General features: G+C 45.6%; 1 long non-coding RNA gene across 2 annotated transcripts in view; it reads left to right on the top strand.

The window, feature by feature from the left end:
• The first annotated feature begins 6,505 nt into the window (after window positions 1–6,505).
• Window positions 6,506–13,846, top strand: part of LOC135229543 (uncharacterized) — a 141,682-nt gene continuing 134,341 nt past the window's right edge. Inside the window, exon 1 of one of the 2 annotated variants that reach the window (XR_010320224.1) lies at window positions 6,506–6,695. This is a non-coding gene — a long non-coding RNA (uncharacterized LOC135229543). Of the gene's footprint in view, window positions 6,696–7,296; window positions 8,045–13,846 lie in introns of those variants that run through there. The other variant, XR_010320225.1, reaches the window with a different exon arrangement.

Raw genomic sequence — 13,846 nt, 5'->3', positions numbered from 1 at the left:
ACATAAAATGGTGGTGGGACTAGAACTTGGGTTTACAGCACTGTGAAGATTTTCACAGCTATTTAGGAAGTGGTAAAGGGAAAAGTAATGCATTCAGAATGGGAAGAGTTGTGAGCAAAGCTATGTTTATGTAATGATTTAAGCATTTTTTCTACAGCATGGGACTTGTAAAATGATTTATTGCATTAAAATAATACTTGAATGACATGGACAACTAGTTTAATTCCAATAAATCAGAAATTGCAACACCTGCTAAAGAGAAAAGCTGCTGGATGCACATTTTGAAGCATCTAGCTATTTTATTTCGGTGTCAAGATGCTCCTCTCTTTTACATAACGCTGGTAACCTCTGCTGCACTTATTTTTTATTCTTTGTTTTCTGTTTGTATCTGTCATGACAATAGATATCTATTGACTTATTCTGCCGTTTAATGTGTTTTTATTTGTTTTTGTCTTTTTTAACCATCCGAATTATTACATTAAACATTTACCTACAAGTACACCTATAGTTATGGAACATATTTGTTGTTGAAACTTTCATGTCAAAATATTTTTTGATTCAGTATTCTCTAGCCACAATAGTCCCTCCAACTCTTTAAACCATTGGAACATCACTTTATAATTTGAAATGTAATGATATACACATTATTACACACCTGATTGTTGTCTTAAGCCACATTAAAAAAAAAACATAGTGGTGAAAAATTTATATAGAGACGATGATTTGATGAAATAGTGGTTTGCCTAATAATAAAACTTAACATTTTTATAAGATTTTTCACTGTAATTTTCAAGGAGAGATTTGGAGCCAATTCTTGAACAATGCTCTTGGCAGGCTGAAGAATTTTTACCTTAGTAGAAGGTGAAGAGCAGTGGCAAATATTGAGACAAAGCTGTCTTTCTTCCTGTGCTGAGATGAAGGTCCGTGTTGCTGTGCGGAACTGCATCAGGTAGAGAATTTCTAAAGGGAGCCAAGACCCGCTATGCAATTTCTTCATCCTTAGAGTTAAATAACCATAAGAATATTTCCTATACTTCAATTTATTCTTGAACATTGAGTGAATGGTCAAAAAAATGAATGATATTGGGTAATATTTGTGAGAAAACTACGTGTAGAATGTTCATTATATGTACACAAAACTCTGGGTATATGGAGCAAGAAAAATATCTACAAAAAATACGAATTAATTAAGAGAATTAGATTCCGGCAACCAGCACAGAACCAATATGCACTTATGTCTTTAGTGATGTTCAATATCCAATGCCTTTATTTTTAACTGACTTGCTTACAGAGCTGTGTTTTGTTGTAGAGATCAGTGTTATGAAGGCAAGTGGGACTTGCTGAGGCACTGCAAATGCAGTCAGTGTGATTGTGTGTATCCAACTGGGGATCCGTCACCAACACTGCTGGGAAACTGCTGGTAAGGAAGCACTTTTATTCTACCTGTTTCTGACTAAAAGAGCCAGTCCCCAAAATATACTAAAAGGTGGATGTCATGGATTGTATTATGTCCCCCCCCAAATGTGTGTACCAAGTTGGTTAGGCCATGATTCCCAGTGTTCTGTAGCTGTCCTCCATTTTGTGATTGTAATTTTATGTTAAAGAGGATTAGGGTGGGATGTAACAAAAACATTACTAACAATGTGCAAGCACCCAAAGAGAAATTAGGTAACTCCTAAAAATCAAACACTTATGCTCATCCAAAGTCTTCACCAGGAGAGTAAACTGATTACCTACAGACTGGGAAACAGTTTTTAGCTATAACATTTCTGATCAGCATCTGAACTCTAAAATCTACATGATATTGCAAAAACTCAATAACAAAAAGACAAATAATCCATTTAAACATGGGCAAAGGATAGGAACAGGCACTTCAACGAAGAAGACATTCAGGCAGGTAACAGATACATGAGGAAATGCTCACAATCATTAGCCATTAGAGAAATGTAAATCAAAACTACAATGAGATACCATCTCACTCCAACAAGGCTGCCATTAATCCTAAATCACAAAATAATAAATGTTGGAGAGGTTGTAGAGAGACTGGAACACTTATTCACTGCTGGTGGGAATTTAAAATGGTGCAGCCACTTTGAAAATCAATCTGGCACTTCCTTAAAAAAGTAGAAATAGAACTACCATAGCATATGGCAATCCCACTCCTTGGAATATATCTTAGAGAAATAAGAGCCTTTATATGAACAGATATATGCAAAACCATGTTCATTGCAGCACTGTTTACAATAGCAGAAAGATGGAAGTAACCAAAGTGCCCATCAACAGATGAATGGATAAATAAATTGTGGTGCATTCACACGATGGAATACTTCACACAGATCAAGAACAATGATGAATCCGTGAAATATTTCATAGCTTGGAGGAATCTGGAGGGCATTATGCTGAGTGAAATTAGTCAGTTGCAAAAGGACAAATACTGTATGAGACCACTATTATAAGAACTCAAGAAATAGTTTAAACAGAGAAGAAAATATTCTTTGATGGTTATGAGGGTGGGGAGAAAGGGAGGGAGAAGGATATTTGCAAATTTAGGTAGTAGACAAGAACTATTTTAGGTGAAGGGAAAGACAACATACAATAAAGGAGAGGTCAGCATAACTGGACTAAACCAAAAGCAGTTTCCTGAATAAACCAAATGCTCCAAAGGCCAGAGTAGCAGGGGCAGCAGTTGGGGGATCATGTTTTCAGGGGACATCTAGGTCAATTGGCATAATAAAATCTATTAAGAAAACATTCTGCATCCCACTTTGGTGAGTGGCATCTGCAGTCTTAAAAACACTATCAAGCGGCCATCTAAGATGCATCCATTGGTCTCAACCCACCTGGAGCAAAGGAGAATGAAGAACACCAAAGATACAAGGTAATTATGAGTCCAAAAGACAGAAATGGCCACGTAAATCCGAGACTACATCAGCCTGAGACCGGAAGAACTAGATGGTGCCCATCTACAACCGAAGACTGCCCCGACAGGGAACGAAACAGAGCATCCCTGACGGAGCACGAGAACAGTGAGATGCAGACCTCAAAGTCCCATAAAAAAATCAGACTTAATGATCTGACTGAGACTAGAGGAACCCTGGAGGTCACGGTCCCCAGACCTTCTGTTGGCCCACGGCTGGAACCATTCCCAAAGCCAACTCTTCAGACAGAGATTGGACTGGATTATAGGATAGAATATGATAGTGGTGAAGAGTGACCTTCTGGTCTCAAGTGGACACATGAGACTATGTGGGCAGCTCCCGTTTGGAGGGGAGGTGAGAAGGCAGAGGGGGACAGAAAGTGGCTGAATGGATACGGGGAATACAGGGCTGAGAGAAGGAGTGTGCTGTCTCATTAGTGGGAGAGGAACTAGGAGCACATAGCAAGCTGTATACTAATTTTTGTATGAGAGATTGACTTGATTTGTAAAGTTTCACTTAAAGCACACACACACAAAAGATGCAAAGAATACACAGAGTCACAGTACCAAAAGAAATGGTCGACTCTCAGTCGCTTCATGAGGTGGCATATGATGAAGAACTGGTAGTAGTGAAGCAAGAAGTCCAAGCTACACTGAAGGCACTGGCGAAAAACAAGGCTCCAGGAGCTGAGAGAATACCCACTGAGTTGTTTCAACAAACAGATGCAGCCCTGTACATGCCCACTCCACTATGCAAAGAAATGTGGAAGCTAGCTACCTGGCCAACAGACTGCAAGAGATGCATGTTTGTGTCCATTCCAAAGAAAAGCGATCCAACAGATTGTGGAAGTTATCAAATGTAAATCATAGTATTAGTAAATATGGTAAACAAACAGACAAACTATCTACTCCACAGTGAATATGACATTCTATCCCCAGGAGATCTAGTGAGTTTATGATGTTGTTGTCAGGTGCTGTTGGGTCAGTTCCAACTCATAGAGACCCTGTGTACAACAGAACGGAACAGTGCCCAGCCCTGGGCCTTTCTCATTGCTGTGTCTGAGCCCACTGTTGCAGCCACCGTCTCAATCTGTCTCATTGAGGATCTTTGTCTTTTTCACTGACCCTCTACTTTACCAAGCATGATGTCTTTTTCCGGGGACTGATTCCTCCTGATAATATGTCCAGAGTACGTGAGACCAAGTCTTGCCACCCACCTTTCTAAGGAGCATTCTGGCTGTACTTCTTCCAAGACAGGTGTGTTCATTCTTCTAGCACTCCATGGTATATTCATTATTCTCCACCAACAACATAATTCAAGTTTCAGTTCTTTTGTCTCCCTTATTCATTGTCCAGCTTTAGCTGCACATGAGGCGACTGAAAATATCATGGCTTGGTTCAGGCACACCTTAGTCCTCAAAGTGACATCTTCGATTTTTAACACTTTGAGGTCTTTTGTAGCAGATTTGCCCAATAAAACATGTCATTTGATTTCTCGAAGTCTGCTTCCATGGGTGTTGATTGTGGATCCAAGTAAAATGAAATCCTTGGCGACTTCAGTATTTTCTCTGTTTATTGTTCCAGTTGTGAGGATTTTTGTTTTCTTTATGTTGAAGTGTAATCCATACTGAAGGCTGAAGTCTTTGATCCTCATCAGTAAGTGCTTCAAGTCCTCTTCACTTTCAGTAAGCAAGGTTGTGTCATCTGCATGTCTAGGCTGTTAATGAGTCTTCTTCCAATCCTCGTGCCCCTTCTTCTTCATATGATCCAGCTTCTTGGACTGTATGGATTACATGTTTTTTTAAAGACACTGAGTTTTTGGTAATTTACTATGGCAGCCCTAGAAAATGAATACAGAGCCCTTCACCAAGGACAAGTCAAGTTAGCACCAAAAATGCTCCTGTAAGGGTAGCCACGTAACATGAGACATGGCAGTTTTTAAAAAGTATGAAGTAAAACTTTCAGCTTTGACAAAGAAAGGGCTCCTCTAAGTCCAAGTTCTAAGTCCATTGCTGTTGGGTCAATTCTATCTCATAGCGACCCTAAAGGACAGAGTAGAATTGACCCATAGGATTTCCAAGGAGTGGCTGGTAGATTCGAACTGCTTGAATAAGTATTGTGAAAAAATACAACCCTGACACACAACTTTTCTGAGCTTAGTATTAAAACAAAACAAAAAAAAAGTCGCTATTGAGTGGATTCTCACTCATAGGGACCCTATAGGACAGAGTAGAGCTTCCCCACAGGATTTCCAAGGAGCGACTGGTAGATTCAAACTGCAGACCTTTTGGTAGCAGCCAAATGCATAACCACTGCACCACCAGTGGCTTTCAAATCAGCTATAGGCTGATGATCTTCAAATTCTTAGAACCCAGAAAACTACTCTACCTCAGAGTGGTATCCACAGCTGGGAACTGTTCTCCACACTTGGATGACCTCAGACATCCAAATCTAACATGTACAGAAAAAAATCTTTTGGTCATTTTCTCAAGCTTGTTCCTCCATGGTTTTCCACATGGTAGAGAATGGCTCTGGTGACCATGCGCTCATGGTAGCCTGAATTCTAGAAGTCACCTTTGATTCTCCATTCCCCTCATCCCATACGTCTGATCGACCACCAATTCTTGGCAGCTCAAGCTCCAAAGTACACCTCAAGCCTGCCCACTGTTCCCATCTGCACTTCCACCATCACTCCTCACCCTGACCACTGCAGAAGCATCCTGACCGGTCCTCTGTATTTGCTGTCTTCAAGTTCTCCTGGGCTACAGTTAATTCCTGGGACACATTCTTTCTCAAGACCATTGAACAATAGAAGGAGAAGGGCATTTAGTTGTATGCTACCTCCTCCGCTTGAGCTGCATGCCCCTCAGAAATCACTTTTCAGTGTGCAGTCTATAATGTCTCTATCCCAATTTCCTGTCTTTGGCTGCACTGCTTTGATAGCGTGCATGCATGTGTGCTTCAGGGGTCATGTAGGCAGATGCTTGGAGGAATTTTTCTTAGTACAATCATGGTTGTGTGCCATCAAGAGATTCTGACTCATATCAACCCTGTATGACAACTTAGAACTGCCTCACAAGGTTTCCTAGGTTGCAGTCTTTATGGTGCAGCCCTGGTGGCCCCGTGGTTAAGAGCTCGGCTGCTAACCAAAGGGTGGACAGTTCGAATCCGCCAGTTGGTTCTTTGCAGAAAGACATGGCAGTCTGCTTCTGTAAAGACTTATAGTCTTAGAAACCCTATGGGGCAGTTCTACTCTGCCCTATAGGGTCACTATGAGTCGAAATTGATTCAATAGCAACTGGTTCGGATTTTGTTTGGTTAGAATCTTTATGGGAGCCCATCTCCAGATCTTTTCAACCCCTGAGCTGGTGGGTTCCAACGGCCCACCTTTCAGTTAGCCAAGCACTTAACCGTTGCACCTCCAATACTTAACTCTGCACGCGAGAGGGCCCTCTCCTGACGTCTCCCGTCTCCTCACCCAGCACACTTTGGCGTTGTCCTTGCTTCTAGACCCCACCCTCCCCTCTGGAGGCCCAACCCCCCCACGCCCGCCCCACACCCGGGCCGCTGGGCGGGGCCGGCAGCCATGTTCCTAGCCGTCCAGCCAGTTACTCCCGGAAGTGCTGGGACGGGTGGTGAGGGGCCCGGGCCGGATGGCGCGCCTTAGAGAGGATGGTGTTTGTGCTGCTTTCTGTGCCGTGGTTTCTGAAAGATAGGAAACTCCGGCAGCTGGGTGGAGGGACCCGCTCCCAGACTGAACAAGCCCGGCCCCTCGAAGGTGTGGAGGGAAGGCGCCAGGAGGGCGGTTCCCAGTCCCAGCAGTCTGTGGGCTCCAGAGGTTGGGGAGTCCGGACGTTGGGTTAGCAGCTGGCATCGCCCCCTCCGGCGTACCCCGTCCCGAGTGATCCCCAGGGGCGGACGCGGTGCGGGGCCGGGCGGACGCAGCCACTCTAGGGGCTGCGAGAGGGAGCCTCTGGCCCGGGAGACGCAGCTGGTCTGCGAAATTTCATCCCCATGGATTTGCGGGGGGGGGGGATCCAGCTGCGGAGTGCCCTCGGGCCTGGGGGCTTGAAGGGCTTGGGGAGAAAGGCCGTGTCCAGGGCTGCGCCAAGGTCCCTACTCTGCCTGGGCGGGTTTGCGGGCCAAGCTGGGGGATGGGCGCCTGCCCCCCCGCCCCCCACCTGCTCCCTGTGCCGGGGGGGGGAAACGAAGGCCCAGAGTTCGCCCGGGGGGGTGAGACTCCAGACTGAGGACGGGGCACTCGCCCCCGTTCGTCGTCCCACCCCCACCAGACTCCGTAGGGTGCCAGGGGCGGGGAGAGAGCGATCCCCCGCCCAAGGCCCCACTGCCCCTTACTGTTTTGGGCGCTGTGCCTGGGAGGCTGAGGCACCCCGCGCCCGCGCCCGCGCCCGGCTGGTCTACTCTCGGGGCTGGGGCGTCGGCGCGGCCCCAGCCCCACCTGGAAAGGAAGGGGTCCTGGGAATCTGTGGAGCAGCGCGGGGATCCTACTCCTTGTGGAAGCAGCAGCGATTCAGTGTGTGTTAACAGTGTGGGTGCCGGGTCCCGCTCCCCCTCTGGGTGGCGGGGGTGGGGGTAGCAGGAAGGGGTCCTGAGCGCCCATGTTGTTTGTTAACTTAAACGTTTGTGCGGCGCTGTGTAGCGGTAGCTGTGGACGCGGTCTCTGGTGCTGAGGGGATTTGAGGGTTCCTCAAACTGGTGGGATTTGGAGCCTCTACCCTGGTGGCAGTGGGTTCAGTGGGTTACCCTGGTGGCGTAGTGGTTAAGTGCTAAGGCTGCTAGCCAAAAGGTTGGCAGTTTGAATCCACCAGGCGCTCCTTGGAAGCTCTGTGGGGCAGTTCTACTCTGTCCTATAGGGTCTCTATGAGTCAGAATTGACTCGATGGCAACAGGTGTGGTTTTTTTTTTTAGGTTGGAGATTAGGTGTCTCTCGGGCTGACATTTGAAGGTCTGGAGCTGACGGTTTATGAGGGCTTGTAAGGGTTTTAAGCGCTCCAGCCATGGGCACCAACCCGATCTTCCAGCCCCTGCGGACTGACCGCCCCCCCCCCGGGGGGGGTTGGCTGCTCTGGGACCCTGAGCCCAGAGGGCGATGAGAAGCTGACAAACGTGAGTGATGCCCTCCCTGCAGGCTCCAGTCGGCGGGGCAGCCCTGCTCACACGGTCTCAATACGGGCAGTCGGCTTCGTGCCTGGGGGGTGGTTTCCGAATGTTTCCTCGTGGCCCACCCCCCCCGTGCGGGGCGACAGCTCTCCCCTGGGCGGGGACCTAGTAGAGGCCTGCAGGGCATCAGGGTGTGGAGGGGCAGAGCTTGGGCGGGGAGGGCGCGGCCCTGCAGGTTCCTGTACATGACCACGGCAGGGGGGTGCGGGTCTTGAAGGCTGGGCCTGGTCGAGGACCCACTAGGTCTCACAGACGGAGTGGGTTAGGATAATCATAGCATTAATGGGAGTATTGAGAGAGCGCCCTGGGGCGTTGGGTCCCTCGGGAAGAAAAGCTTCTGCTGTCGCCACTGGAGCGGTACCCAGTTCGTCCCGTCTTAGGTCCAGGAGGTTCCCATGCTCGGAGGGTCTGGTGGGCAGAACAGAACCGGCGGTGCGCACGCCCTCTCGCGGCCTTGCGCCCAATCGCTGAGGTTCAGTGTCAGGTGATTCTAAGCCATGGTTTTGGAACTCAATAGTGAAGCAGAGCAAATAAATGATGCAGTGCCTTGATGGGACCGGTGGAGACAACAAGAAGCAAAGCACAGCTGAAACTTCAAAATTCCACTGAGTGTTAGTAGGATTTGGAGGGAGAAAATAGACGGAGACTCGAGAGGCCCAGAGATGCAGAAGGGTTGGTGGATTAGGGTTAGGGGTTAGGGTTTGGTGTTAGGGGTTCAGGTTTGGGGGTTAGAGGTTTGGGAGTTAGGTTTAGGGGTATAGGTTTTAGGTGGCTGGGGTCGGGGTTAGGGCTGGGGTTACTAGGCTAGGGCACAAGTGGTTTAGGGTTATGGTTAGGGTTAGAGTGAGGCTGAGGTTGATTCCCAGTCTTGTGTACCGTCTCTTCCTTCACCAGAGTTACCACATATCTGTCGTTTGGTTGGAAACCCTGATGGCATAGTGGTTAAGACCCACCAGTGCTAACCAAAGGTCTGCAGTTCGAATCCACCAGGCGCTCCTTGGAAACTCTATGGGGCAGTTCTAATCTGTCCTATAGGGTCTCTATGAGCTGGAATCGACTCGACGGCGGTGGTTTGTTTTTTTTTGGTTATTATTTAGTTAGCTTTTCTCTACCCACTCTCCGTCTGCCTGGTGAACATCAAGGATTGTTTCTGTGTGTAAATGTTTTCATGAGTTTTTATGATAGTGGTCTCTTAGTGTATATGTCGTTTTGTGATTGACTTAGTCAGCATGATGCGCTCCAGATTCATCCATGGTGTGAGATGTTTCAGAGATTCATCATTGGTCTTCGTTGTCGTGTAGTGTTCCACTGTGTGTATGTACCGTAGTTTGTTTATCCATTCCTCCGTGGATGAGCACTTAGGTTGTTTCCATCTTTTTGCTACTGTGAATAATGTCGCAGTGAACACGGGTGTGCATATGTCTATTCCTGTGACTGCTCATGGAAACCCTGGTGGCTAGTGGTTAAGTGCTACGGCTGCTAACAAAAAGGGTTAGGGTTTGAGGTTCGGGATGTTAGGGTTAGGGTTGTTAGAGTTCTGGTTGTTAGGGTTTGGGGTTAGGGGTTGGGGTTAGGGTTTTGGGGTTAGGGATGTTAGGGTTAGGGTTGTTAGGGTTTGGGTTAGGGTTTTTCGGTTGGGGTTAGGTGTTAGGGTTAGGTTTAGGGTTTGAGGTTAGAGTTTGGATTTACAGGTTAGGTGTTAGGGGTTGCAGTTTGGGGTTTACAGTTTTGGGGGTTTAGGGTTTTGGGGTTTAGTCGGTAGGGTTTGGGTTAGGTTTTAGGGGTCAGGATTTAGGTTTAGGGTTGGGGTTGGTGTTGGGTTTGTTTGGGATATGTGGTTTGGGGTAAGAGAGTGGGTGTTAGAGGTTTGGGGGTTAGAGATTGAGGGAGTTAGAGGGTGAGGGGTTAGAGGGTGAGGGGGTTAGAGGTTGAGAAGATTATAGAGTGAGGGAGTGAGAAGGTGAGGGTGTGAGGGGGTAAAGGTTAGGGTTTAGGGTTAGAGGGTTTAGGCTTAGGGTTCAGAGGCTTAGGGTTAGGGGGTTAGGGTTTCAGGGTTCAGAGGTTGGGGTTGGTGTTGTGGTTAGGGTTAGAGAGTTAGGGTTAGAGGGTTAGGGTTGGAGGTTTAGGGTTAGAAGATTAGGGGTATGGTTTAGAGGTTTAGGGTTAGGGGTTAGGGCTAGGGTTTAGGGGTTCAGGTTTAGGGGTGTGGGATGGGTCTGGGGTAAGGTTTTAGGGTTTAGGGTTAGAGGGTTATGTTTAGGGCTTAAGGCTTAGAGTTTAGGATTTCAGGACTTAGGGTTTAGGGCTTAGGGCTTAGAGCCTAGGGTTTAGGACTTAAGGTTTAGGGTTTAAGGCTTAGAGTGAGGGTTAGGGCTGGGGGCTGGGGTTAGGGTTTAGGGTTTAGTGTTAGGGTATTAGGGTTAGAGGGTTAGATGGTTTAGCGTTTAAGTTTAGGGTTTAGGGGTTAGGGTTAAGGGTGTTAGTGTTTAGGGTTTTGGCATTTAGGGTGTTAGGGTTGAATGTGTTAGGGGTAAGGGTGTTAGGGTTTTAAGTGTTAGGGTTTACAGTTTAGGGTTAAGTGATAGGGTTAGGCTTAGACTCATTCTTAGGTTTAGGGCTAGGGATTTGAGGTTTAGGGTTTGGCGTTGGGTTTGGGGGTTGGGGTTAGGTTTAGGGCTAGGATTAGAGGGCTAGGGTTAGAGGGTTAGAGTTAGAGGGTTAGGGTTTCAGGTTAGCGTTAGAGGGTTAGGGTTCGAGTGTTAGGGTTAGGGTTAGGGTCGTTAAGGTTAGGGTGGTTAGGGGTTAGGTGTTAGGGTTTAGGGTTTAGGGTATAGGGGTTAGAGTTTGGGTTAGGGTTAGAGTTTAGGGCCTTGGGGGTTAGGACCTAAGGGCTTAGGGCCTTAGGGGCTTTGGGACTTAGGGCTTAGGGGCTAGAGTTAGAGGGCTAAGGCCAGAGGGCCAGGGTTATGGTTTGATTCCTGGTTGGCAATTTTTTTCCTTCAATATTTTGTATAAGTCATCCCATTGCCTTCTTGCCTCCATGATTTCTGCTGAGTAGTCCAAGTTTATCATTATTTACTCTCCTTTGTTGGTGACTTCCTTTATCCCTAGCCTCTCTTAAAATTCTCTTTATGTTTGATTTTGGCAAGTTTGATTATTATATGTCTCGGTCACTTTCTTTTGAGATCACCTTATGTGGAATTTGATGAGCATCTTTCATGATATCAGGGAAGTTTTCTGCCAACAAATCTTCAACAGTTCCCTGTGTATTTTCTGTTAGCCCTCCCTGTTCTGGTACTGCAATCACTCATAGTTATTTCTCTTGATAAAGTCCCACATGATTCTTTGGATTTCTTCATTTAAAATTCTTTTATCTGGTTTCTTTTCAAATATATTGGTCCCAAGAGTTTTATCTTCTATCTCAGTAATTCTGCCTTCCAGTTCTTCAGTTGTGCTCTTCTTACTTTCTATCGAGTTTTCTAACTCTGTAATTTTATTGTTAATCTTCTGAATTTCTGATTGCAGTCTCTCTATGGTTTCTTGCAGCTTATTAAATTTTTAATTATGTGCTTGAGTAACCTTTTTAATTTCTTCAGCTGCTTTATCTTTGTGTTCCTTGGCTTGTTCTGTATTTTGCCTCATTTCCTTCCTGATATCTTTGAGAGTTCTGTATATTAATCTTTTGTATTCTGTATCTGGTAATTCCAGGATTGCACCTTCATCGAGAAGATTCCTTGAGTCTTAGTTCTGAGAGCTTGTTGAAGCAATCATGGGTCAGCTTCTTTTTTTTTTATTTTAATAATTTTTATTGTGTTTTAAGTGAAAGTTTACAAATCAAGGCAGTCTCTCACATAAAAACTTATACACAACTTGTTACATATTCCCAATTACTTTCCCCCCAATGGGACAGCCCACTCCCTCCTTCCACTCTTTCTTTCCCTGACCATTTTGCCAGTTTCTAAGCCCCTCTACCCACCCATCTCCCTTCCAGGCAGGAGATGCCAACATAGTCTCAAGTGTCCACCCAAACCAAGTAGCTCACGCCTCACCAGCATCCCTCTCCAACCCGTTGTCTAGTCCAACCCATGTCTGATGAACTGGCTTTGGGGATGGTTCCCGTAGTGGGTAAACGGAAGGTGTGGGGGCCATGATCACTGGGGTCCTTCCAGTTTCAGTCAGACCATTAAGTCTGGTCTTTTTATGAGAATTTGGGGTCTGCATCCCACTGTTCTGCTCCCTCAAGGGATCTCTGTTATGTTCCCCGTCAGGGCAGTCATTGGTTGTGGCCCGGCACAGTCTAGTTCTTCTGATCTCAGGATGATGTAGTCTCTAGTTCATGTAGTCCTTTCTGTCTCTTGGGCTCGTTATTATCTTATGTTCTTGGTGTTCTCCATTCTCCCTTGATCCAGGTGGGCTGAGAATCATTGATGCATCTGAGATGGCTGCTTGCTAGCATTTAAGATTCCAGATGCCACTCTTCAAAGTGGGATGCAGAATGTTTTCTTAATAGATTTTATTATGCCAGTTGACTTAGATGTCCCCTAAAACCATGGTCCCCAAACCTCTGCCCCTGCTTTGCTGACCTTCGAAGCATTCAGTTTATTCAGGAAACTTCTTTGCTTTGGTTTAGTCCAGTTGTGCTGACCTCCACTGTGTTGAGTGTTGTTCTTCCATTCACCGAAAGTAGTTCTTGTCTATCTCTTTAGTAAATACCCCTCTCCTACCCTCCCTGCCTCCCCCCCTCATAACAACAAAGGAATATGTTCTTCTCAGTTTAAACTATTTCTCAAGATCTTATAATAGTGGTCTTATACAATATTTGACCTTTTGCTACTAATTTCACTCAGCATAATGCCTTCCAGGTTTCTCCATGTTATGAAGTGTTTCACAGATTCGTCACTGTTCTTTGTTGATGTGCAGTATTCCATTGTGTGAATATAGCATAATTTATTTATCCATTCATCCATTGATGGGCACCTTGGTTGGTTCCATCTTTTTGCTATTGTAAACAGTGCTGCAATAAACGTGGAAGTGCATGTATCTATTTGTGTAAAAGCTCTTATTTCTGTAGGATATATTCCGAGGAGTGGGATTGCTGGGTTGTATGGTAGTTCTATTTCTAGCTTTTTAAGGAAGCACCAAATTGATTTCCAAAGTGGTTGTATACCATTTTACATTCCCACCAGCAGAATATAAGTGTTCCGGTCTCTCCACAGCCTCTCCAACATTTATTTTTTTGTGTGTTTTGGATTAATGCCAGCCTTGTTGGAGTGAGATGGAATCTCATTGTAGTTTTGATTTGCATTTCTCTAATGGCTAATGATCGAGAGCATTTCCTTATGTATCTGTTAGCTGCCTGAATGTCTTCTTTAGTGAAGTGTCTGTTCATATCCTTTGCCCATTTTTTAATTGGGGTGTTTGTCTTTTTGTGGTTGAGTTTTAGCAGAGTCATGTAGGTTTTAGAGATCAGGCACCGGGCAGAGATGTCTTAGCTGAAAACTTTTTCCCAGTCTGTGGGTGGTCTTTTTACTCTTTTGGTGAAGTCTTTAGATGAGCATAGGTGTTTGATTTTTAGGAGCTCCCAGTTATCTGGTTTCTCTTCGTCATTTTTAGTAATGTTTTGTATTCTGTTTATGCCATGTATTAGGTCTCCTAATGTTGTCCCTATTTTTTCTTCCATGATCTTTATCGTTTTAGATTTTATGTTTAGGTCTTTGATCCATTTGGAGTTAGTTTTTTGCATGGTGT

Source organism: Loxodonta africana, unplaced genomic scaffold (assembly GCF_030014295.1).
Source record: "Loxodonta africana isolate mLoxAfr1 unplaced genomic scaffold, mLoxAfr1.hap2 scaffold_36, whole genome shotgun sequence".
NCBI classification, from domain to species: domain Eukaryota; kingdom Metazoa; phylum Chordata; class Mammalia; order Proboscidea; family Elephantidae; genus Loxodonta; species Loxodonta africana.
This window is presented reverse-complemented; position numbering and strand designations above follow the sequence as displayed.